This window comes from Pinus tabuliformis, chromosome X (assembly GCF_031772625.1).
Source record: "Pinus tabuliformis cultivar Carrire ecotype Pingquan chromosome X, CPIR1, whole genome shotgun sequence".
Classification (NCBI taxonomy): Eukaryota; Viridiplantae; Streptophyta; class Pinopsida; order Pinales; family Pinaceae; genus Pinus; species Pinus tabuliformis.
The window spans coordinates 607,770,794-607,794,282 of NC_142308.1; the positions used below are offsets into that span (position 1 = coordinate 607,770,794).

General features: G+C 37.9%; 1 pseudogene; it reads left to right on the forward strand.

The window, feature by feature from the left end:
- The first annotated feature begins 20,915 nt into the window (after positions 1–20,915).
- The window catches only part of LOC149141509 (pentatricopeptide repeat-containing protein At2g15820, chloroplastic-like), a 79,569-nt pseudogene continuing 76,995 nt past the window's right edge, over positions 20,916–23,489 (forward strand).

The following is a 23,489-nucleotide window of genomic DNA, read 5'->3' on the forward strand; positions in this document are numbered from 1 at the left end:
GAGCAGGTGCGGAGCTGCACAGGCTAGACACAGCAGAAGTGCGGATATTCACAGGTTTCTATTGGTGAAGTTGCGGACTTTTCTTGAAATATATGTTGGCTGCCTTTTGTCTATTGCTACAAAGTTTTGGGTTTAGAATCTGTGTCTGATTACTGGTATTGCTTTTCTGGTTACTGCATTCTGAGAAGCTATTGGTTGATTCATTAGTTGATTGTAAAAGGAGATTGGTTGATTCACATGTACTTGATGATTATTTGATGTTCATGGATCCAGTCTGAAAATTTATGAAACGTGGTCCCTGGAAGAAAAGAAGTAGGCCAACACCTATGTACTAGTAGCTCAGCTAGTACAAGAGCTAAGGGGGTTGTAGCTCCCTTCTAGGAGAGTCTAGAAAACGAGAGAGGGTTGTAGCTCTCTGCAGGTTGCAGCCTACGTACTGGTAAAGGACTGCACCAGTACAGAATCATTGTAAAAAGAAGTTTCTAATTGAAAGAATAGAGACACATTGCAGTAGGTGGTTTTCACCCACATTGGGTTTCCACCTTATATCTGGTGTTCTTTGGTGTGATTGTCTGTTTTTCTTGTTCCTATTCATTATTATATGGTATTGAAATTCAAATTAATGGTCAACATCTGAAGAATAAATTAAATTATAAATCTAAATGGAATATTGAAAAGAATTTGATAATATTGGTTCACCTCCCCCTCTCAGTATTATTTCCAACAATTGGTATCAGAGCAGGTCCTTCAGAAGAAGCTTGATCGCTTGAAGGAAGATCTATCACCATGAGAAACTATGAGAGAGAAGCATCGATCAGGCCACCAATTTTTGATGGGACAAACTTCATATATTGGAAGGTAAGAGTTACTGCCTATCTTCAATCTCTTGGTACAGAAGTCTGGGATATCATAGATACAGGGTACACTTTTCCGTCTGCAACACCTACAGATCCGGCTGGTAAGAAGCAATATGAAACAAATGCAAAGGCTGTCAATACTCTATTAGGATGTCTATCTCAATCAGAGTTCGTCAAGGTTATGCAGTACAAATCCGCAAAAGAAATATGGGATAAGATCGTTCTGAGCTATGAAGGAGATGAACAGGTAAAACGAGCAAAACTTCAAACCCTCAGAATTCAGTATGAAAATCTCAAAATGTACAATGATGAAAGTGTGGCTAACTATTTTCTACGTATAGATGAGATTGTTAATTGTATGAAAAACTTGGGTGAAGAAATAAAAGAGGCTGTTGTGGTTGAAAAGGTACTAAGATCTTTGTCCTCTAAGTTTGAATCAAAAGTTTCTGCAATAGAAGAAAAACAGAATCTACAACAACTTACCATGTCACAGCTGCACGGAATTCTAACTGCTTACGAAATGAGGAAAGGAGGACCATCAAACAGAAGAGAAGCTGCATTCAAGGCCTCAGGCAAAGGAGATTACTATGAGTTAGGACATCTATCAGAAGAAGAAGAAGAATCAAATTTTGTCAAGAACCTTCAACGAGGTGCTGGAAGATTCAGAGGTAAGTTACCTTTCAAATGCTTTGCTTGGGGAAGAGTCGGTCACTATGCTGCAAAGTGTCCTCATAAAGATAAGCTTGATATAGGTAAGGACACTATCAGATGGAACAAGAAACATAATGTAAATAAGAAAAGCTATTACACTCATGAAGACAGTGATGGACTTTCAAATAGTGATGAAGATGAAAAAGGTAACAATTATAGACTTTTAATGGCTTTTGAAGATGATGATTTCATGGATGCTATAGATGAAGAAGGTCTGTATGAAGAGATTTCTAAACTCAAACTTTGTTTAGAAGAGAAAAATATGATTATTGATACTCTGCAATTCCAACCGGTTGAAAAAGAAAAACTTCATGAAAAGTTAGAATGTGAAATTGTTGGTCTTAGAAAAGAGATTGAGAAAAAAAAAGCTCTTAATCTTAGATTTGTTAAAGGATTTGAAACTCTGGATGAGATTATCAATGTGCAGCATTCTCCACTAATCAAGACAGGTTTGGGATATAATGAAGAAGCATCTCAAGCATCCACCTCCAAAAGTTATCTTGATGCAGCAAGGAGCGAGCAAAGGCCTAATAGAAATCATCAGGTAAATCAGGGACAATTTACCTCAAGAATGAACAAAGACTATCAGGTAAATCGAGGGCAATCTAGTTTAAGGACAAACAAAAGCTACAACCAGCCTCAGGTAAAACCTTCTTAATTTGCCTCAAGAATGGATGTCAATAGAAACTACAATCATTTGGCTGGTAGATTTGATAATCACAGGAGTTTCTTCAATGGCCAATGTTTCTCTTGTCATAACTTTGGCCACAAAGTAGCTCAATGTGTTGCCTATAAGATAATCATGACTAGAGAAGCTCAAAAACAAATGAGTATGACTGGGATCGTGAAAAGAACCTACAATAACTTTTCTGCTCTTGAAAATGAAATAGAATGCTCTATTTGTAACAACTTCGGTCATGAAGATTCTAAATGCAGGAGCAGGTTTTAGCAGACAACTCAGAAGGAGCAAGTGTCAAGTGTCAAAACATGGATAATGAAGGAACCACAACTAGAGAGATGTGGTATAGCTTTATATGCGGAACGACAAGAAAATCAATGGTACATTGACAATGGCTATTCGAAACACATGACGGGTGATAAGGAAAAACTTCAGTCATATAGTGCCTTAGAGAAGGAGAAGAAGGTCTCTTTTGGAAATGACACCCCTGCTCTCATAAAAGGTAAAGGTTCTGTTCAGTTAAAAGAAAAGGTCAAAGCTGGAAATGTCATGTATGTTGATGGATTAAAGCATAATCTATTGAGCGTCAGTCAGATGTGCGATCAAGGAACTGAGGTAATATTTCGATCAAATGGATGTAGTGTTCGTGATCTTGATACAGGAAAAACAATGATCAAAGGCATAAGAACTCCAAATAATTTATACATATTCAAAGAAGGACAACATCAATGCTATCTAAGTAAGAATGATGAACACTGGCTATGGCACAGAAGATTAGGGCATCTAAGCTTCTCACAAATAAGGAAAGCATGCAAATACCAGGCAGTTCGTGGTCTTTCAGACATCAAAATTCCAGACAATACAATATGCAAATCATATCAGTTTGGTAAGCAAACTAGAACTAACTTCCCTGAGAAGGAAGGATCAGCTAGCAGGCCACTTGAACTGGTCCATACTGATGTATGTGGTCCATCTAGGAAAAGGTCACCTCGAGGAGAAGAATATTTTATATTATTCATTGATGACTTTTCCAGGATGTGTTGGATAGGACTTATGAAGCACAAAGACGAAGCCTTTGAAAAGTTCAAATCATTCAAAGCCTTGGTGGAGAATGAATCAGATCACAAAATCAAATGCCTCAGGTCTGATAGAGGTGGGGAGTTTACCTTGAACGAATTTTTCGACTTTTTTGAAGAACATGGAATAAGAAGGGAATTCTCTATAGATAGGACTCCTCAGCAAAAAGGAGTAGTGGAAAGGATGAACAGAACGGTTCAACAAATGGCTCGTGCTATGCTTGATGAGTCTGGAACTCCTGCAACCTTCTGGGGTGAAGTCGCATTTGCTACAGTTGTTATTCTCAACAATACAAATATCCGAGTGAATAGCACTCAAACTCCTCATGAGCTCTTGTATGGTGAGACTCCTTCGGTAAAACATTTCAAAATTTTTGGAAGCAAATGCTATATTAAAAATAATGATGAATATCTTGGAAAGTTTGAACCTAGAGTAGATGAAGGCATTCTCCTTAGTTATTCTCCTCACAGCAAAGCATACAAATGTTACAATAAAAGGCTTGGAAGAATTGTCGACAACATTCATGTAGTGGTGGATGAAAAAGAAAACACTCCCAGGCAGGTAAGATCTGAAGACTTCGAAGATGATGAGGACTATCCATCAACATCAAATCAGATTCATGATGAAGAAGAAACCCATGAGGCACCAGAGGAACAGATAAGGATAGAAGAAATGACTCCATCTAGGTATGTTCAAAAGAATCATCTAGAATCTCAAATTTTGGGGCAAAAGGAGGCAAGCATACAAACAAGAAGAAAAATTGCAGAAGCTTCAAGCTATTTGGCATTACTCTCCTCCACTGAACCACAAAATGTAAGAGAGGCATGCAAAGATGAATGCTGGGTCAAGGCAATGGATGAAGAACTTGAGCAGATTGAAAGGAATAACACTTGGGAATTGGTTCCTAGACCAAAAGATAAGAATGTCATAGGGACAAAATGGATCTTCAAAAACAAGTTGAATGAAAATGGGGAAGTAATTAGAAACAAGGCCAGACTTGTTTGTAAAGGGTATGCTCAACAAGAAGGAGTAGACTTTGAAGAAACTTTTTCTCCCGTTGCTAGACTTGAGGCCATCAGAATGTTCCTTGCTCTCTCTAGCTTTCAGAAGTTCAAAGTATTTCAAATGGATGTGAAATCAGCCTTTCTGAATGGAGACTTAGAAGAAGAAGTGTACATTGAGCAACCAGATGGTTTCATCCTTGGGAATGATCCAAATCTTGTATGCAGACTAAAAAAGGCTCTCTATGGTCTTAAACAGGCTCCAAGGGCTTGGTACTATCGCTTGGACAAATACCTTCATCAACAAGGTTTTTCAAAAGGATCAGCAGATAGCAATCTTTATATAAAAATTGAAAATGACAAATTGCTAATACTTGTTGTGTATGTAGATGATATTATCTTTGGCAGCAATGAAGAAGCTATGAGTCAAAACTTTGCCTTGGTAATGCAGAAAGAATTCGAAATGTCATTGCTTGGAGAGCTAACATATTTTCTTGGTCTACAAATCCAACAAAATGAAGGCGATATCTTTTTATCTCAAACCAAGTACCTCAAGCAGATCTTGAAGAAATATGGCATGGAAGATTCGAAACTAGTATGTACCCCTATGGTTACAGGACCTTAGTGCAAATGATGAATCAACAGTAGTGCATCAACCAAATTATAGATCCATGATTGGAAGTCTGCTTTATTTGACAGGTACCCGACCAGACATCATGCATGCAGTGGGAATAGTTGGAAGATTTCAGGCAAATCCAAAGGAAACTCATCTTCAGGCAGTGAAGAGAATCTTCAAGTACCTTCAAGGAACTCAAAACTATGGCTTATGGTATCCTAGAGATACAGATCTCACACTTCATGCTTATATAGATGCAGATTGGGCCAGAAGCGTGGATGACAGAAAAAGCACTAGTGGTGGTGCATTCTTCATGGGTTCCAGATTAGTATCTTGGTTCAGCAAGAAACATAGTTCAATAGCATTATCTATAACTGAAGTAGAGTATGTGGCTGCTTCATCTTGTTGCACACAACTTCTTTGGATGATGAAAACTTTGCAGGACTTTCAAATCACTTGTACTCCACCTATCTCCATCCTATGTGATAATACCAGTGCTATCAGCATTTCAAAGAACCTAATCATGCACTCAAAGACCAAGCATATACCTATCAAATATCATTTTCTTCGGGAACAAGTGCTTGAAAAAAAGGTCAAGTTGGAGTATGTTCCTTCTTAGGAACAAGTTGCTGATATACTCACCAAACCGCTGCCCAGGGAGACCTTTGAATACCTCAGGAAAAATCCGGGGGTAGTTGATGCATCATCTTGCTGTTAAATCTTATCTGTTTCAGAGATTGTTGGTTGTATGCAAGTTTCTTATGGGGTATATGCGTACATTCGCTGGTTTATGGATTGGTCAAAGACCAAATGGCACAGGTTCAGGGGGAGCATATATTATTCTAACAATGCATTGTTGGCATTATTGTAGAAGACCTTGGAGGAGCAAGTACAGAAGGAGAACATGGATGCTGATCTGAATATTGCTGCTAATGTTTTGTCTCTATGTCTTATATTTCTTTTGTCAAGGTCATGTAACGACCTTTGTCTGGGATGAATGATATAATGTACTTGGTTGTCATATGTAAATTTCTGATGTAACCCCACTTGGTTGGGTGGATGATCCCCACTTGGTTGGGTGATGAATGTATGTATAGAGTCTTTTGGTGATAGGAAGGTCATTTATGGTGTATGGAGGATTCTGGTTCTTCTTGAAGAAAATTTCTTTTGCAGATTTGGCCTATAGTCAGGGGAAGCATGATCAGCACAACAGAGCAGAGTTTTCAACATGTTCTCAGGGGGAGCATAAACCTTTGCCCTTGATGACAAAGGGAGAGAATGACTTTGAGGAGATTGGGGTTGCCATCAAGTCCAAAGGGGGAGATTGTTGCCATTATGACACAGATGTGGCACTATGGCATGAGTGTTGTCCTTGATGGCAACTCACTCAAGTGGCAAATCACTGTTTAGGCTCTCAAAATGATAGAAAATGAGATACCCACAGGTGTGCCTAACAAAAGCTGCGGACCTGCAGGTGCTCTGAACAAGAAGTGCGGACATACCCGTAGGTTCTCCGAACAAAATGTGCGGACGTCAAATTCACTCACTTCCATGCAGAAAAACGCGTGCACATGGGAAATTTTATGATTAATCCATGGTATTTAGTCCGTAGTTTTTGATCCTATGGTTTTGGTATGTGGTATTGCATTCAAAAGAGTTGAACCCAAGTATGAGTCCTTGGTATTGTTTCTCAATGGTTTTGGTCCATGGTTTGAGAAAGGCCTAGACTATAAAAAAGGAAGGAGATCATTTGGCCCAGATACTTGTGAACATTGAATATCTTAAGACTTGAAATTTTGGTGATTGGTTTGTGAAGCTAGATCTGAATCAAGGAGAAAACCGTGAATTATAAGGCGGATCTACTGATAGGTCGAGGTCTCTTTGGCGCATGATCAGATCTGTGAATTCGACAGACTGGGGTACAATTGAGGATTGATAAAGTGTTTATATCCGGAGGTCCGTAGGTGAGATACGACTCAGGTGCGGAGGTGCGCAGTCTAGTAGACGGTGCAGGTGCGGAGGTGCGCAGTCCAATAGACAGCACATGTGCGGAGGTGCGCAGTCCAGCAGACGGATCATGTGCGGAGGTGCGCAGTCTAGTAGACGGATCAGGTGCGGAGGTGCGCTATTGAGTAGACAAAACAGGTGTGGAGCTGCGTACGCTAGACACAGCAGAAGTGCAGATATTCGCAGGTTTCTATTGGTGAAGTTGCAGACTTTTCTTGAAATATATGTTGGCTGCCTTTTGTCTATTGCTGCAGAGTTCTGGGTTTAGAATCTGTGTCTGATTACTGGTATTGCTTTTCTGGTTACTGCATTCTGAGAAGCTATTGGTTGATTCATTAGTTGATTGTAAAAGGAGATTGGTTGATTCACATGTACTTGATGATTATTTGATGTTCATGGATCCAGTCTGAAAATTTATGAAACGTGGTCCCTGGAAGAAAAGAAGTAGGTCAGCACCTATGTACTAGTAGCTCAGCTAGTACAAGAGCTAAGGGGGTTGTAGCTCCCTTCCAGGAGAGTTTGGAAAACGAGAGAGGGTTGTAGCTCTCTGCAGGTTGCAGCCTGCGTACTGGTAAAGGACTGCACCAATACATAATTATTGTAAAAAGAAGTTTCTAATTGAAAGAAGATAGAGACACATTGTAGCTGGTGGTTTTCACCCACATTAGGTTTCCACCTTATATCTGGTGTTCTTTGGTGTGATTGTCTGTTTTTCTTGTTCCTGTTCATTATTATATGGTACTGACATTCAAATTAATGGTCAACATCTGAAGAATAAATTAAATTATAAATCTAGAGGGAATATTGAAAATAATTTGATAATATTGATTCACCTCCCCCCTCTCAGTATTATTTCCAACAAAGCTTTCTTCATCGTGGGTAAGGCAAAGAGTAAGATATCATCCACAAACTATTGGTGTGTAATGGGAAGGTCCTCTTCATACAACCTTAAACCTTGTAAAGTTGAACGATAGCCAAACCTTTTAAGATACCTTCCAAGGACTTTAATTATTAGAATGAACAGGAATGGGGAAATGGGATCCCATAACATGTTTTGATTTTGTGTGCTGATTTTATGCTACGATTTACATGCTACATGTTGTTTATATATTAAATCTATTGTTAATATGATGTATGTTGGTCATTTATTAGTCTAATTAACCATTGAAAAGAAAATAAAAATTTGTACATGAATGCAATAAACTGATTCACCCCCTCTTATTTTAGTCAAATTTCCAACACCAAATTCATAATATCTTTAGGTAACTCTATTTCTTCTGAGGAGTCTTATAGAACTGCTTATCTATTGATCCAGGTGGATATTGGTGGCCACCCATATATTCCACTTGAACCCCCACTAGTGTTTCTTTCAATTTCCTTAATTGTAGCACAATATACTATTTTTTGTAGTTTTCGGGTCCTGAACTTCTGGAGCCGTTTTGAGGCCCTAAACTATGTTTTTTTTTTGGAAAATCAGAAAAAACCCATGGTTTAATAGTTTTTGTAGTCCTTGGATATATATATATATATATATATATATATATATATATATATATATATATATATATATATAACGAGGTATCGTATGTGTCAAACAGAGATTGTATACCAAAGTTATGGCCTTGGAAAGTTGGTGTACTAACTAACCCCAACGAGGCCCACAAATTTTTGGCGCTTCATTTCCTAGGGTTAGGTTTTTGGATGTTTAGGGTTTTCCATTGTTTCTCAATAATAAAAAGGTCTGCGAGAGTCATTATAACATAATTGAGAAGGCATGTAGCCATCACATCTCTTCTTAAAGATAAGCTACCATAGCCCGAGCTAGTTTTCTTCCATTATGCATGTAAACAATTTTCAGTATTTGTTATTAATCAATTGAAGTTCAGTTTCCGCTATAGCCCTATGTTTCTATTTAATTTCGTCCCTACATAAATCTAGATCAATGGTATCAGAGGGGTCGGCTCTTTCTCTATTTTTCTGTGTATGTCCCCAATGAGGTCAGGGTTATAAGGAGTTGGGACATGAACTAGTTGAACCCTTGCAAGACCGTCCCCACTGACATTAATGGCCTCGCATGGGGGGAGAAAATAAAGACAAGGGGGCATGAGATCTTATTGAACTGCTGCTCGAGAATCCCTCGAGCAGAAAAGGAACGAGATGATGTAAAAATTTTCCTAGATCCTTCGATGGATGCTAATAAGCGACATATCTTCATCTAGCAGTCACTTCAGAGGTGCCACCCCCTTGGAGATACAAGTTAAATTTTACATCCCTATATTTGAAGTTCAAATAGATGCAAATGCCATAGTTAAATGGTTAAATATGCTGGAAGGATATTTTTCGGTTCATGATTTTTATGATAGGGAAAATATTACTTTTTTTCTCCTTAATATTGCCCCACACGTCAAGGACTAATGGGAAGCCTACTGTGAGTAGAAGGATGAGAGGGAACCCTCACTGTTTTCAGCCACACCTACTTGGAATTCCTTTCGAGACACGGTCAAGGAAAAATATTAGCCTGTCAAGAGCGATGAATATAAGTACATAAAATGGACCACACTGCGGCAAGGAAGGGACCAAGACATGCCAGAGTTCACAAATATCTTTCATACCCTTCACACGAAGTTGGGTATCAAGGATTTTGAGTGGAATATGGTACTAAAGCACCACAACTATCTACACAAATACATCCTAGACAAGATGTAGTTCTTGGAAATATCCTCACTCAATGTAACGTACTGATATGCTGTCAAGATCAAGTGAAATTTTAATAGAAGAAGCGAGACTTTGGATCTGCAAATCGGAAGCAAGGAAAAGGTGCCCCCAAAATGTAGTAAAAAGGACAAATCTAAGGAGCGGTAACCCAGTAAAACCCATCGAAGCCGTAAGAAAAGAATAACACCATGAAGACAAAGAGGGGCACAGTGAAGTGGTGTGAGTTCCATAAGAGCCCCACTCAGAACACAAGCGAGTTTTGTGCCAAACAATCACTGGTGGCCGCACTGAAGGCTTTAGAGTTAGATGCATGTTCCAAATTTGATTCAAAACCTGACAAAGGGAATGAACAATGGAAGAATATTATTGATGTAGAGCCCAATTCCACCGTTGCCACCACCAAGGTCCAAAATATTAAGCCCAAATATCCATAGGAAGGAGAGTGTCTCTTCTATTCACAAATGTGGGTGAAGGGGTCATCGTTGCATTTCATTATCGAAAACAAGAGCCAAAAGAACCTCATCTCACTAGAATTCATTAAGTGGATGGGCTTTCCGACCACACCACACTCACAACCATACACCATTCGGTGGCTCCCCTAAGTATGAGATCTTTGCATCAGCCAACAATGTTGCTTTCCATACAACATCAAACCCTTGATGGATGAGGTACTGTGATACGCTGCTCCTCTTGAAGTTTATGATGTATTATTAGGCAAACCATACTTGTGGAAGCGTCATGCTATGTATGAGTCTAGGCTTCGCATTGTTATTATTACCTTTGGAAATAAGTTATATAGGATAACACGGGCAGCCCCGCTTGCCTCCATCTCTTTTCTCTTTGCTAAGAAAAGTAATAAGATCATATCCCAGAATGGAAAAATTGTTTTCTTTCTGATTCATTCTCAAAGTAAGGGGAATATTGTGGCCACATCCATGGCCCCTAGGAAGGGTTCCTTTAGACAATAGAAGAAGGTGGATAAGGTCATGGAAGAATACACATACATATTATCCTCATCCATAGGTGTACCCTTGCACTGTCAAATCAAGCATTTGATCGATCTAACTCTCAAAGCACCTCTACCAAATGGGATGATATACCACCACTCCATTTTATAAAATGAAGAGATCAAGTGGTAGATCCAGGAGTTGCTACAAAAATGGAACATCCGACCAAGTTCCTCACCTTGTGGGAGTCTGATTATACTTGTATAAAAGAAGGATGTGACCTTGAGGCTCTACATTGATTATCAAGCACTAAACAAAATCACTATAAATAATAGATTTCCAATCCCACAGATTGATGAACATGTAGACCAAATCAAGGGGGCCAAGTATTTCAACAAGATTGATTTGAAGTCTGGCTATCACCAGGTTCCAATAGAGCCCACAAGTGTATGGAAGACCCCCTTAAAATCTAAGAAGGGAATTTTTGAATGGTTGGTCATGCCTTTAGAGTTGAAAAATGCCCTTGCAACTTTTATGAGGCTAATGAAATACATCTTGTAGCTCTTCACTAACTCATTTGTGGTTTTATATATGGACAACATCCTCATCTTCAACAAGAGTTGCGAAGAACACTTGCAACACATTCGACATGTCCTTCAAACCTTGTGGAAACAAAAACTATGTGCCAACTTGGATAAATGCACCTTCGGTATGAGCCAGGTCTAATATGTAGGTTACATCATAAATGAGCAAGGTGTGTAGGCTGATCCAACTAAGATCCAATTCATTCAGGATTGGCCAGCCCCGAACATCTAACAAAGCTTTGTAGTTTTTTGGGCCTTGCCAATTTTTATTGGAGGTTTGTGTTGGGATTCTCCCATATCACTTAGCCTTTGAGTCAAGTTACCAAAGGTAGAGTGAGAGAAATTTTTTCCTGGTGTGATTCCCAACTAAATTCATTCATTAAGATGAAACACCACCTCTGCTCTGCACATGTACTCAGATTTCTAGACCTGCAACAACCATTTCAAATTGTGACAGATACCTCTGACTATGTTATTCTCGTAGTTCTCACCTAGCAAGGGTGTGTGATGGCCTATCATAATGAGACACTTTCTGATACAATTCAGAAGTACCCCACCTATGATAAAGAGATGTATTCTATCATGCAGGTTTGTTGACAATGGAAAAATTACATTATGGGGAAGTAAATGATCATCAACATAGATCACCAACCTCTTTAGTTTATATAGACACCAGGGAAGTTATAGAATGATCACCATTAGAAGTGGTCTACTTATCTACAACAATTCCACTTGAACATTAAATACAAAAAGGGAAGCACCAATCATGTTGTAGATTACCTCATTCGGCCCCAATTGTAGCACTGACTATTGTTCTCAACTCTTGTGGCCACAAGACCTCTAGATGGTCGTAACTATAAAAAAATGATCAAGAGTTTGACACCACATACCAAATGCTAGTGGATGGAAAACAGGTTCCATATTTCCACCTCCTAGACACATTATTATGCTACCTGAGCCACCTTTGTGTTCCTTCATGCGAGTGTTCCAAGCTTATTTAGGAGGCACACTACATTCGGGTCACAGGACACTTTGGGTTGGAGAAAAATTGTGGTCATGATACATAAGTATTTTTATTGGCCAAAATTCTAACAGGATGTTGGAAAATATATTATATCTTGCACTACCTGTGCCATCACCAAACCAACCATCAAGAAGAAAGGCCTATACACTCCTCTTCCTACTCCCAACCATCCTTAGGAATCCATATCCATAGATTGTCTATATGGCCTCACTTTTACCAAGCATGTTACTGACTTTATATTTGTAGTTATGGACAAATTTTCTAAGATGGCTACATTTTGGGATCTCGTAGACCAATATATCAAATCAATATAGAAGGTTCATGAGAAAATTTTGGTTGAGCATCTAGACATTATTGGACACTAAGCTTACCAAGTCAATCACATTCCATCCCTAGATTGATGACCAGAAAAAGGTCGTCAACATGATGATAGTGCACATACTATGAATATACAAATCCAAGCATCCATGAACCTGGGATGAGAGCCTTTCGTATGTGCAACACAATTATAACAAATCTCTCCATACCTCGACTGGTCGTAGTCCCTTTCAAGTGGGTCTGGGATTTCAACCATTGCATCTGATTGATGTTGCCATACCTCATGCAACTACACAAGCAAAATACACACATGTACAGTCTGAGGATGATAAAGAAAACATGTTTATTTAATGCATCCAACACATCCACCATCAGATTCATGAAATCTTTGATAAGTCTAATGTCAAGTACACGCAACGAGATGATCAACATTGGGTTCCACATAAGTTGCAGGTGGGCGACAAAGTTTGGTTGCATTTGTAGAAAGAATGCCTTGCCAGATCTCATCAGAAGCTCTAACCACTCCAATATGGGCCTTACACCTTCACTAAGGTTGTGGGAGATAATTATTTTGATCTTAGTGTTCCTCCATTCCTTGTTCTGCACCAAGTGTTTAATGTGGACCGCATTCGGCCATACTTTCCACCACTGCTAGACAACTTAGACATTGTCGAATAACTAACACCAAAAGAGCTCAACCCATGCTGCATGGAATAGGCTGCAACTGATCGAATCACGGGCACATAGATTAAGACCACTCGCCAACAGAAGATCCAACTGTATTGGATTGTAAAAGATGGCCAACTCTTGCACCAAGGTAAGTGGCTCACTAGGGACCAAGTTCAACAAAAGTTTCCCCATATCATGGAGGCACTCAACGCAATGGGGACCATTGCTTCCTAAGGGGAGAGGACTAATCTAGGTGGATATTGGTGGCCACCCGCCTATTCCACTTGGACCCCACCATTGTTTCTCTCAGTTTCCTTAATTGTAGCACAATTTACTAATTTTGGCATTTTTTCGAGTCCTAAACTTCTAGAGCTGTTTTGAGGCCCTAAATGATTTTTTTTTTTTGGAAAACAAGAAAACTAGTAAATTATGAGAAGTGTTTGCAGTCGAAAGTTGTAGTCCTCATATATATATATATTTCTAACAAGGTATCGTACACATCATACAAAGATCGTATGCCAAAGTTACAACCCTGAGAAGTTGGTGTACGAACTAACCCCAACACGACCCACAAACTGTTGGCATTTCATCTCCTAGGGTTATGGTTTTGGATGTTTAAGGTTTTCACTTATTTCTCAATAATAAAAATTCTTGCAAGCCTCATTGTAACATAGTTCAGGAATCATGTAGTTGTCACATCTCTTCTCGGAGATAAGTTACCATCACCCGAGCTAGTTTCCTTCCATTCTACATGTAAATAGTTTTCAACCTTTGTTATTACTCAATTGAAGTTTAGTTTTAATTGTATCTCTGTGTTTCTATTTAATTTTTTATTTCATTTTGTTTCTACATAAATCTAGTTCATCTATTCCCTTCTGGAAGAGGATCTGCCTTCAAATTTGTCTATGTGCTCTTAGAGTTTTGGTGTTTGGTAGCCACTAGTTTAAATCCATTTGGGCCAGCTTGTTGATTTGATGGCTTCTGCTCTACTTTGATGACTGGTAAATATGTAAATATATGACCATACTCACGGCAGCGCTGACAACAAAATGTCACATGCTCATAATCTAAAGATTGAAGCCACACCTCATCATGATAAGAGAGTTCAATTGATGCTAGAAGAGGCTAAGATATGTTCATATATATGCATATTTAAGTGCATAAGGAATATCTAGTCTACTTGGTGCCCTTATAAATCTTAACAAAGGATCCAATGGTGTTACTAATGCTTTCAAGAATTGTAGGCTCCCATTTTTTTTTGGTGGAGAGAACGATCAGACTTAGATTAGGTAACTAGAAATTGTTCCTCCCATAAGCGCATGTATAAATTTGTATTACCAAAAAAGTAGGGTACATTATAGAACACCCTATTGTGATCCTCCAAGTTACGAAAAATCACTTGGTTGCCTAGTTTTAGATCAATTTTCCCTTTTGTTCTGCATCTAGTTTAAATCCATTTCATCAAGTCGTTATCCACTTGCCAAAACCCCGCAAATTTGTAGATAAGGGCATGGTAATTTCATAAATTGAAAGCATGCCTCAATTGTGTCAGAGAAAATCTATAGTTTAGGGTTAGTTACAACCTTTAACATGCAACTATTCTTGTTTTTGGATTGCTAGTAAGCTCCCAAAACTACATTCTCCCCTTGATTTCCTTCATTGTTATACACTAAACTCACTAGTCGGAGTTTGGTTTTCTTTGATAACCACCTTCTTAAAGGAGGGAGTTTCACCCCTCACCACGTGGGAACATATAATAAAAGTTAGTGGAGTTTGAAAAACACACACCTAATCACATCCATAAGAGAAACGAGGACTAAAAATGGTAGAGAATCAACTATTAGTACAAAAGGAAACCCTAGCTCCACTGCAATGGAAATTGGATTCCAATTAGAAGTAATAATATTTCAATAAAATATAAAAGTTGAATATATAAAAGAAAAAAATATAAAAAATAAAAATATTTTAATATTTATTTATTATTTTTGAATATATATGTCTGTTAATTTTCTTATTTATTATACACACTTAAATTATATATATATATATATATATATATATATATATATATATATATATATATATATATATATATATATATATATATATATATATATATATATACATACATACATACATACATATACATATATATATATATATATACATATAAAAGTTGAATATGTAAAATAAAAATATTTATATTAAAAATATTTTAATTTTTAAATTTTGTTCACACACACACACACACACACACACACACTAGCATACCCTAAAGCTCGTGAAAGGAAATATTGAAGTGAATCATAATGGTTATATTGTTTAATGATTGGGGGATGCATCCTTTTTTATGAAATGATTACTTCAAAAGGCCTTGTAGTGGGAGTTAATGTGAATGCACATACAATGGAAGGATGTAATGTGGGAGGTTATAAGATGTCATTTCACTATTAGCCCAACCCCAATTAGTGTTTCTCATGGATCTTCCAGGAATGATACATTGATGTAAAAATAGTCTTTTAAGGACTATTGGGATAAGAGGAAATAGAGGGTCACTATATATAATGATGTTTTCATGGGTCACCATTACAATTCAATTAGAGGTTGGAAATTACTAATTCAAATGAGCTTCATAGTCCAAAGTGCATGAGAAAGTCATCACTCCAACAATTTACAATAGTAATGACTCATTGATAATGAATGAAAACTTCTCAATATTGGAGATCCTTCTAAAGTTATTACAAATTCACCCATAGAAGAATGAGAAAAAACCTTCAACTTGAGATGATTATTAAAGCAAAAAACATCCTCATGATTTCTCATTATAATCAATATATCCATAGAATTCAGTTCAGAATATTTAGGAAATAAAAAATTAAATGGTTTATGGTATCTTCTATTTGGATTATATAGGTATGAATATAACATGAGAAGAAAGGTTATGGAGTGCAAACATAAACTAAAAAATAACAAACAGTAATAATATAACATCCATAGATGAGTTTAGAGAGCATCATATAATCCCATAAACAAACATGATCAGATGTTACAAAAGTATATTTTAACTAAATCTTATATTAAATATTCATTGAATATGAAGTTATATAATTTATTAGGATAGTCTAGAAGTTATATCATTTATTAGACATCACTTGCTTGCTGGCGATGATGATTCCCACTAATCTAACCATATTGATTGTCCATACTTCAACATTTTCCAATGATGATGTCTTTTAATAACTCACACTGCAACATATGTTAACCTTAAAGAGATAATTGATCTATTGCAAAGTGAGTTATTCAAAAAACTATATTTTAATAATACTCACACAAGTCTATATACATCCAAAAATATTTGTGAGGGCTTAGTAAAAATATTTTCCAATGGTGGAGAATTTCAATGTATGTCAAGAGGCACATTTTGTACATGATTCTATATTTGTGTGACATTATTTCAAGAATGAAAGAAAATAACAACATGAATAAAGAGAGAATAATTTAGAGAAAAGTGAATCCAAGGCTCACACTTATAGAGATATAATGAATAATGTCAAATTCATATTTATCACCCTCCAATTTGTCTTAAGGTAAAATACCATGTTTTTTTCCATTGGAGGGTAGAGAATATGAGGCAAGAAGGTCGACATGCAGTCTCACTCCTACTCCGTTTCATTGCAAGTATTAGGTAAACAATTGATACTACATGGAAATTGAATATTTGGTGGCCTATTTATTAACAAAGCAATTATTCAAAGGAAATAATAGCTAAGTGCACATTGTTAGGAAGAGAATCAAACCTCAAACCTTAGTATGTTATTGTTGAGAAAAATAAGGGTAGGCTTCAACCTTAACTTTTTCTTCAAAATCATAATTCTCATCTTCTCCCTTCACCTTGAGTTGTTTCCACTAAGTTCATACCACTCATAAATATAAACCTAGAAATAACTAGATGGAGACTCTAGCATGTTGATGCCTTTGTTTGTGGGAACATGGATTCCTCTCTTACTATCAGTCACACTTGCATTGTTATTGTGTTTTTTACTTTAGTAGGAAACCTTATTTGTCATTTTTTATTCCTTCCAACCCACAAATTAAAATACCCAACGATGATGAACATGTTGCAGATAAATAGGGCACATCAAATCTAAATTAAATATTTGGAGAAATGTGTGGCTATTTGGGGCCCTTGATTTGAAAAATCCAATATATCCATTCAAATTCAATGCTACATGGCATGCTAATCATATGATGACCATGACTATCAACGCCTCCATCAACATGTTTTTAAAGAGTGGACTAGTGAAATAATAGCCCCCATAGAAATTCTTGGGAGTTTGAGCTCAATGAAGTCCCTAAATTATGAAGAAAACAATAGTAATGGAGGGAACCTTGGTTCAATTGGAAAGGGCCTCAATATTTGATGATTGTTTGGAAGTTCAATTAGTACATAATATTTTGACAAGAATTTGTAAAGGATCTTGAGCCTTTAGTGATGGTTGAGCATGGAAAAAAAATCCCTATCAAAGGCATTCCCAATCCTAGGAAATGACCATTACATCACCAAGGATTCAAAAGAGAGGTACAAAACTTACCCACTTATAAAGGTGCATTACAGAGGGGTGAAAAGGTGCCCATATGATGAGGAATTTATGGCAAGAATTAAGATATTTTTATTAAATAGGAGCATGTATGTGGCTTGGAACATTTAAAATCATAGAAGAAGTGGTCCTAGAATATGAAAAAATCACTCTAAAGATGATGGGATCTTGTTCCTTTCTCAAATTTCCTCTTCACATGGTGGAGGTATCCCTGTCACATGAAATAAAAAACAACTGTATAAGCATCCCCACTTTCAACTCCCTAATCCCTTAACATGTCGGATGATGACACATCATTGTGAAAGAAAAGACCAAGTGGATTGCTTTCATTAATGTTTTAGTCATCTCTAAAATAAATTAATTTGAAAAGGTATGGATAAGATGGATATATAATCAAGAATTGAATATGTTTGGCCCATGAATGGTAAGATACGTGGATACAACATTTTTTTTGAAAGAACAAAAATATTCAACTTCTTATAATATAAGCATAAATGATATATATATTTCTAAATACACACACACACACACACACACATAAACAAATGGAAATATATGTTATACAAAAATTAAAGCATTAATATAATATGGTTAAATATTTAAAACTTGGAAATATTCATTTTGTAACAATACTGGTGAAAATTCCATGTAATAAAAGTTAATAAAGGCAAAATAATAACCACGGTTGATGGGACACTTATTCCAAGCTGAATGTTGGGAAAAATCCTAGTGATGAGGATCACCTGTGATTGTTTAATGGCTAAGGAAATTGGCAAAGGAAATGGTTAAGGCTTTGGAAAGGCAAAATGGAATTTTGGCACATTTATTTACGAAAATAATGAAAATTAGGAGAAAAGGGAGGTGAAAGGTCACAAGTTGCATGTGTGGAGGAAAACGAAGGAAAATAATGGAAAATGAAGAAAATAGAGGCCTCATTAATAAAAAGGCTTCTGAGGATCAATTGGTAACCTTTTTTTCAGTTCATAAGCTCTCTCATTATTATCTCTCTCATACTCTTGGAGACTTATAGTTTTCTTGGAGCACTCTTGGAGAGTGTTGCATCCTTTGATTTTTGGAGAAAGAAGGAAAAGGAGGAGCAAGAAAGTGCAAGAAACTACAATGAGATTTGCTTGTAGGTATGATGTTTCATGTATGTTTTCCCCAGTAGTTTTGGCATGCATGACATATGCATATGGTTTGTTGGTTGTGATCTATCATGGGCATGGAGGATGGACGAGATAGACAGTGGATTTCCTAGCCTTTCCATTTCCTAGATAACCATGGTGATTGTGGAGTTGTTTTCCTTTTTTTTTGCTTGGTTCTCATGTTTCCTTAGCTTGGGTTGAGTTATTAGTCTTGGAAGCCCTGGTTGGAAAAAATCTCTCGAAACCCTATAACAACTTGGGTTGAGTTACTAGTCCTAGAATCCTTGGTTGCAAAAACGCTCTGGAAGCCATTGGTGGGTTGAGTTACTAGTCTTGTGAGCACTGGTTGTATAAACACCCTGGAAGCCCAAAAAAATTTGCGGGTTGAGTTACTACTCCTGGAAGCCTTGGTTGGACAAACACTCTGGAAGCCCTGGAAGGCTTGGATGGAGACCAATCTGATGATGGTTTTTTGATGTATGACTGTGAGGTGGAATCATTGTTTTATGGGTTGAGGTGGGTGGCCTCTGGAAGCTCTGGATGAGTTTTGATTGATGTGTTCTATGAGATCCCACATTCATGACTGGAATATGGCACGAGGGTGAATGACTGAAGAGAGATTTGGCTCAACCATTCTATGGTTGGGTGGAACACGAAAGTCCCATCCCGAGTTTTGATTCTGCATCATCAATATGAGGTTATTTCTCCTTGTAAATCTATGAGTATTATACTAGCTTATGTGTGGTTTATATGGCTATGATTTCATGAGAATTTCTATTGCTATTATGCTGGTTATTTATATGTTTTATGACATTAGCTATGTATAAATATCATAATATTTTTACTTGTAAATGGATGATCAATGTATCTATGAACTAACGGATGAAATCGAAATTGATGTGTTGAGGCATCAATGTTTCTTAGTGATTCTAAACTAAGTATGAGACCTGTTATCACCCCAAGAAACTCTCCTAGGTTGTAGATCGGAGATGCTTGGGAACATTACAATTTCAACTTAATGTTGGAAATGGATGTGTGGAAGGAATGATGCTTGTTCAAGCCAAGTAACCACTTCTACTTTTCTTGACTCCAGACATGTGTGAACACCCCCAAACTACAAGGCTTTAGACCACTAATTACTCACAGTTTAAGGATTGGGTGAATATGGAGAATACTGACCACACCAGCAGATGCACAGGGCCCTGTGATGGTCAGCTGCAACCAATAAAGAGGTCTACAAATCTAATTCCCTAATGTACAGACAGGATGAGAGCTCTCTGGCATTAGGTGAGAAGAAACCTGAATAACACATTCAATGATACATACAAGATTTTAACATAGAGGTAGGATGACAGCTCCTCCAACGCCAAACATCAAGAGTTCAAGAAAACAACATATCAAGCACAGCCTGGAACGAAATAGAAATGGAAAGTGAGAAATTAACAACAAAAGAAGCTTGTATTAGTTGAAAATGAAGACGAGACACTGCAAGTATCAAAGTAGTTACAGTATCCAGAAGTTGAACTTTACATCAAAACAACAACCGTCAACCTTGATTACATCTAGTTTTTGGGTATATATAGAGTTTCATTACAAACCATTCTAAGTATGGGGAGCTCATAATTGACCACCAACCGCTTTAACTGTTTGATAGAGTCTCTGGTGCAATTTTCCTGTTTTTGTGGACAAATCTGATCTTCTCAGGTGCTCTGCTGTCCTCTCAGGTGACTGGAGTGTCGTATGGGATGGAGTCCCATAACTGTTAAATGCATTTACCTGATCAAGCTCTGTCCTTTTCCTTCTCTGCCCTAATGTCTCTTGAATGCGGTTGTTGAGGAACTACTGCAAATAGTATCGAAAGCTGGTTATCTTCGTCCTTTGGGCGCACGGAGTGATCAAGGGTCGTGTACTGCATGGTGAACGGACGGGTTGGATGACGGAGGAAGACCAGCCGTAGGATCTAGAAAATGGACGACAGGGATTGTTTGGCTGAGGGTATCGGGAGGAAGCGGGAGCACGATGATTGTGAGCCATTGGATCTGGGGTTGGCAGATCCAATGGTCATCGGGTGGAGAAGACGCATGGGATTTAATGGGTGGGAAAAACAGTTTCGGCAGCAGGCGGTGTTGATTGCACCGCTTTCGAATGATGGGCGGTAAATGTACAAGGTTGCGCGATACCATTTAGAAGGTGATGCGTGGCGGCGAGGGAGGAATGAAACCACTTTCCATTACATGTTAACGTGCTGTCACTTCACGGGCACGGGGAGAGTGAACGCCGTCCGATCGCGGTGGAGATGATTGGACGGCGGGGATTAGATTGCGTGGATTTTCATCAGATGTGGTAGAGAACCATTGGATCGGGGGTGGTGGAGATCAACGACCAAGGTTACGACGGTGGGTTTATGGAGGCGCGGAGTCCGGCGGGTCATAATTTTATAAGGTTTTGTGTGTTAACGCCCGGGCTTGAAAAGGGCTTTAATATGATTTTCAACGAAAAGGCATGGGAAATAGAGACAAAAGGAGGGCAAGAGAGGTAGGGGAGAAGGTGAGGGCAACCACCATAAGCCTTTCTTTGAGCACGACCAAGGACCAAGTTGGCCTCCAGCTTTAGAGAATATAGCAGAGCTAACACTGGCTCCTTCTGGGGATGAGATCCTCCCTGTGAGGTCTCAAGAACTGCAGATCATTGCCTTTCCTGTGAAAACAAATTAGCAAAATTTCCTAGTGTTCCATTGGGCATGGAGTCTAACTGAGCCTATACTAAAACAATATAATTACAATTTTAAGGCCAAAATACCTTAAATAACATAAATTTTCCCATTAACTGGGCCATCAAAAACTGTCCCCCCTTCCATACTTTGCAGTATGAAGGTATTGTTCCCTTGGATTTGAGAAATGATAAAAGGCCCTATCCAGAAAGCATCAAACTTCCCATGGTTGCCTTTCTTTTCTTTCAGTGCATCCCACTTAAGAACCAAGTATTCGACCTGAAAGTTATGTGATTTTGTCCTCTTGCCAAAAGCTTCCTTGATCTTCTTCTGATGTGTTGCAGACTTTTCAACCAGCTGCTCTCTGATTTGGTGTACCTCTGCTAAATCAGTGATCCTCTTTGCCATGTCTTCTTCCTCATTCTGCTCTTCTTGTAGGAACTTTGCCACGGGGATAGCTAACTGAACTGGGAATACAGCCTCAGTGCCATATACCAGTTTGAATGGAGAATTCCTTGTGGTTTTCTTGGTGGTCACTCTGTCAGCCCACAATGCATATCTGAGCTTAGAAATCCAGTTCTTTTTGTTGTCTTCCAACAACTTTTTAATTATCCTTATTAGACTCTTGTTGGAAGATTCTGCTAGATCATTGCCTTGAGGGTAATATGAGGTGGAATGAACCAGCTTAATGCCCATTGAGTTACATATATCCACCAACTCTTTTTCTCTGAAAGCTGCTGCATTGTCTGTAACTAATTTATGTGGACAACCAAATCTAGTAAAGATGTTCTCTGTTAAAAACTTCATGACCACATGATGATCAGCCTTTCTGGTAGGGATTTCTTCAATCCATTTAGTGAAGTAATCTATGGCTACTAAGATCCATCTGTGCTGGCCACTAGAATGTGGATTGATTTCTCCAATGAAATCCAAGCCCCACTGCTGAAAAGGGCCACTAGCGTGTATGGGCTTTAAGGGTAGGGACTTCAACTGCTGCTTCCCTTCAAATCTTTGGCACCTGTCACATGATTTAACAAATGAAAAGACATTAGAAAATAAGGTGGGCCAATAGTACCCAGCTCTGAGGATCTTATGGGCTGTAGTTTTCCAATAATGATGCCCTCCACACATGCTGGAATGAAACTGCTGCATCACTTCAATGGATTGTTCTTTGTCTAGAAACCTCAAAAGCACTCCAGATGGGTCCCTCTAGTAGAGCAGGTTTTCATGAATTCAGTACTTAGCTACTCTGATCTTAATATTTATGGCTTGGCTTGAACTAATGCCTAGAGGGATTTCTAGCTTCAACAAAAATTGGGCTATTGCAGAGTACCATTCACAAGAAGCCAGATTTTCTGCCAATGACTGATTGTTTCCTTGTTCAGCTGTTTCTTCTTCTGTTTGACCATTTTTTGCATCTGTGCTTATGAGATTTATGTCTAGCGTTCTGCAATTTTCTTCAGCCATTAATCTAGCAAGACCTTGACCTATGACAAGCTTGGTGGGCTTCAATTCTATGTTAAATTCAATCAGCTTTGCAATCCATTTAGCCCTTCTTCCATCAGCATCAAGCTGCATTAGGACATCTTTTATTGAAGTAGAGGGTATATTTGCAATTATCTTGGAGTGTAGAATGTAAATTCTGAAAGCTTTCAAAGACTTGATAAGAGCATATGCCTGTTTCTCAATGATATCATACCTCAGCTCAGCATCTCTCAAGGTTTTGATGAAAAATGCCACTGGATGCTCTGAACCTTCTTCATCTGCTTGCAATAAAATTGTTGCAAGGGTGTCATTAGAGGCAAAAGAAAATATATGGAACTCCTTGCTG